Source organism: Triticum dicoccoides, chromosome 7B (assembly GCF_002162155.2).
Source record: "Triticum dicoccoides isolate Atlit2015 ecotype Zavitan chromosome 7B, WEW_v2.0, whole genome shotgun sequence".
Lineage (NCBI taxonomy): Eukaryota > Viridiplantae > Streptophyta > Magnoliopsida > Poales > Poaceae > Triticum > Triticum dicoccoides.
In genome coordinates this window covers 486,654,169-486,658,177 of record NC_041393.1, presented here as the reverse complement: position 1 = coordinate 486,658,177, position 4,009 = coordinate 486,654,169, and the positions used below count along the sequence as shown (strand labels likewise).

At 46.8% G+C, this 4,009-nt stretch overlaps 1 pseudogene; it reads left to right on the top strand.

Annotated features, from left to right (window-relative positions):
• The window catches only part of LOC119339024, a 12,126-nt pseudogene extending 10,334 nt beyond the window's left edge, over positions 1-1,792 (top strand).
• Positions 1,793-4,009: the final 2,217 nt, after the last annotated feature.

The window sequence follows — 4,009 nt, the reverse complement described above, 5'->3', positions numbered from 1 at the left end:
CGCTGATGATATTTTCAAGTAACAAATTTGAACATATTTTTTAAAAAATTATTACTGTTTTTATAAAAATATATTACAGTTATGATTTAAACAAGTTTGAACATATTTAAACACAAATAAATATCAAACAACATTTAAAATGCATAAAAAATATTGGGGAGCCTGGGAATCGTACCCAGGACCTCCTGGTGTGTGTGTTGCGTGCTGACCAGTCGGGCTAGTGGGCGGGTTCTGATGTGGATTGGGTTAGGTGGAATATAACCTGAGTGCTCAAACTAAAAAAACATTCTAATGGCGCACCCCCTGGTGGTGCGCCATTAGTAATCTGCCCCCATCCATACACTTCGTTCCTCCCTCGTCCCTCTCCCTCTCGCCAGATCGACACTTCCTTCCTCTCCCTCCACCGCGCGGCTCCCTCCCTCATCCCTCCCTCCACCGTGCCACCGCCGCTGCCCCGACCCACGATGCCGCAGCCGCCCACGCGCCCCTGCCGCCTCCCTCTCCCCTTCCTCCCCCTCGAGCGCCGCCTCCCCCTCGAGCCCTCCATCATCTCCGCTCCGGCCACCACCAAATCTCTCTCGTCGGAGCTGCCCCTCGACGGCGGCGCAAGCCTCCCCGCGCGGCCTGGTTAGTCTCTCTTCCTCCCTCCCTATCTCCCCCGCTCATCCCCATGCCCCCACGGGGCGGCGACCTAGGGTTAGGTGCAGGAGCTCACCGCCGCCCCGTCGTGCCGCTGCTGCTGCTTCTTGTGGCCGCCTTTCTCTAGCTTTCCCTCGGGATCTGCGCGCCATGGCGCGGCTGCTGCTGCTTTGTGGCCTCCGCCGCCGCCTGCCCGTGTGGGTTGGTCGCCTGCTTCCTCTGCCGGCGCGGCGGGATGCCCAACGTGGGTACAGTTTGGCAGCGCTGTGTTGGTGAGCTGTTGCCTTGTTGGTGAGCTCTGCGATTTTATTTTAGTTGGAGCAGGGTTAGGAGTTAAGCTAGAGGGAGGAGTGGTCGTGCCTGTGTTTCGCCCTCGCATCAGGCTTGCCGACATGGTACTTGCGTAGTTTCTTGATGGATAACCAGTTGATCTGCAATGCTGTGCTGCTTGCTGATTGTGCGATTCGTTTATGTTGAGTTGTGTTGTCCAAGGCCTCTGCACTTCTTGTTTCGTTGGATTATCATGTGGGAGTGGCCTTAATCTCAGTTTGCCCTCTTGCATATTAGTGCCTGTCATGAGCATTTCTTTGTACCTGTACAAGTGTAGATATTATGATTGTTGTTGTTATACCATCGCTAGTTTCATGTAATAATTGAACTGGTTATCTAATAGTAAGCACATAAGTTTAATGTAATAAATACAAATGTGTGATTTTGGGCAAGAATAGAAGTGATAAATATTTACTATCTTGTTGCCAGTCTCCAGCCTGATGAAAATAGTAGCTTCAGTTAACCATACTCACGGTTGCTGCTTCTTGCGGCCACCGTTCCCGCGTGCTCGCACGCTCCCGTGCTCCCGTACTAGACAGTAGCATCTTCAGACATTCAGTAACTGAATTTGGGTTGTTCTATTCGTCATGCAGTTCATATCTCCCCGGGATCGCTGCCGAAGGGCCTGCACTTGCTGGATCTGTCGCGGAACAAGATCGCCAATGTCGAGGGGCTTCGGGAACTGACGAAGCTTCGCGTGCTCAACCTCAGCTACAATCGAATTTCGTGCATCGGCCACGGTAAGTCGTAGATGGTTCTGCTGGTGTGGTAATTGATTTACTTGTTTGGTTTGGTAGCTGGAGCACTATATCAGTGGTGCTAAACTGCTCTTGTTATCTGACTGGTTGGCACGTTATGAGCCACCGTGTTGTGTATGGCCTGTCTAAGAATTGGTTAAGTAGTAAGTTGTTTAGGCTTGGCCATTTCCACTCATTGTAGATAGAGTTACACTTTTGTTACATTGCGTTATCTTTCTGTATAGTAGTAATGCTCCACTTCCACATATTTTTAGTTAGTTATCTTCTAGTAGTATTTCAAATTGAAGCCCTGAGCAGCAACACCTCTTGTGTTGTTCACTATCACATAGTTGTAGTTTGGCAAACACAGCTAGTAAATATTCTACTGTTTTGAAGTGCTTGTTGGAATATGTGTGTGAAATTATTTTGTGGCAATTGCTGCTTCTGATCAAAATAGGTACCTTATAACATCATGGAATCACAACCTTATAACAAATAATTTAAGAGGCTATGTTCTGGTTTGTTGTATCTCCACCAGTTTGGGTTGGTGAATGTGGGTGATTTTTTTATCCTGTGAACTCATTGTACTGCTACAAGAATTTGGTATCATCATGGTGTAATTTTGTTAACATTCTGGTTTTGTTAGATAGTGGCTACACTAATCTAGAGTGATACAATTTTCCTTCCCCTGTATTTCCTGTGGCTCTATTGTGTAATAATTGTTCTGTCATGAAAATAGAGTTTTGTCTCTCATGTTCTGAATTTCCTCTTTTCCTCATATTTTGCTTCACAATAGTATCTCTGCGGCTGTTGTTGATCATTTTTCAAGTTTATCTTTGTACTAGTATTTGAGCTCTTTCCATCATCTACTGTCATGTGGAACTCTTTTTACAGTTAAAATGACCATGATTTGCTGTGTCTAGTAGTTGGGTTTTTTAAGTATGTTTACAGCTCTAGTACACTTCTCTTACACTTACTGAGGACTTGTATTTGCTACTGTTGTGTTGTTGTTCCTATACTGTAATTGCTTCAGCGCACACTACCATGACTTAATGTTTACAATAGTTGTTTTCTTTGTGTCCAATAGTCAGCGTATATTTTTCTTCAGAGGTAACTGGTCAAATGTTCAGTGTGTATGTCTGAACTTGAATGTTGCAATGCTGTTTTCTTCAGAGGCTACTGTCAAAAACTTGAGCTACTGTCTTGCAAAGATGATGATCATCTTGCTAGTTTGCTGGTTTTGTCTCCGACCATTGTGTCGTGATGAATTTGCAGGTACCCCGAGAGGCCCTTGAGTTTGCCGGAATGTCGATTAACTTCCGTTCCGGCAAATTCGGGTACTCCATATGTCCTATTTTCAGCAAAGGTCATGCTAAAATTTTCCGTGAATTTTAGCATGACTTTGCTAAAAATAGGACATATGGGGTAGTTGCGACTAATGCATGGGCCGGGGTATCTTAGTACTTAGTTAAGTAGGATCAACTGCCCTGCCATTCTTGCTGCATTAAAACATAGGTGGCAATAGAGCCAAGTGATTAGGCCCAACTTAGAATTCTCCTTAGCATCGATAAACCCTAGATGATAGACCCAACATAGGTGGCAATAGAGCCAAGTGATTAGTGCCAAGTGATTAGGCCCAACCTAGGGTGCCTCGGCATCGATAAACCCTAAATGATGAAAACTTAACTTGGCTGCCCCGGATGCCTCGGTGTCGATGAGAACCTAAATGATGTACGCTTAGGCTTTTAGGGTGCCTCGGCGTCGACAAACCCTAAATGATAAAAGCTTAGCTTTTAGGATGCCTCGGTGTTGACAAACCCTAAATGATGAGACCATGATCTTGTTCCTTGACAATAACCAACTTTTTGACCAAACTTTTTTCCTATTTAGAGCGAAACATGGCCCACAACGATGAGGCCGGTGGTTCGGGCGGCAAGCAATTCTGGGAGCTGTCCCAGGAGATGGAGGAACAACCTCACCGCTATGAGGACGCCGCGGAAGACACTGATCCTGACTACACAACCCCTAGTGGCGTCGGGGATGACACCACTGATGGTGCCGCCGAGGATGCCACCACTGATGATGGCGGCGCACACACAGATGGCAGCCAACCGAAGAAGCAAAGGAAGGACCGGCGCCCGAATGCGCTCCGCACCCTCAAGGAGGAATTCACTCAAGTGGACTCCGACGGGCATCCAACAGAGCCCAAACATATAGTCAAGGGGTACTCGCTTCAGCTCGGGTGCATTCTCCGGAGCACCGTCTCGATCAACACCGATAACCTTAGGAATAAGGACCACGGG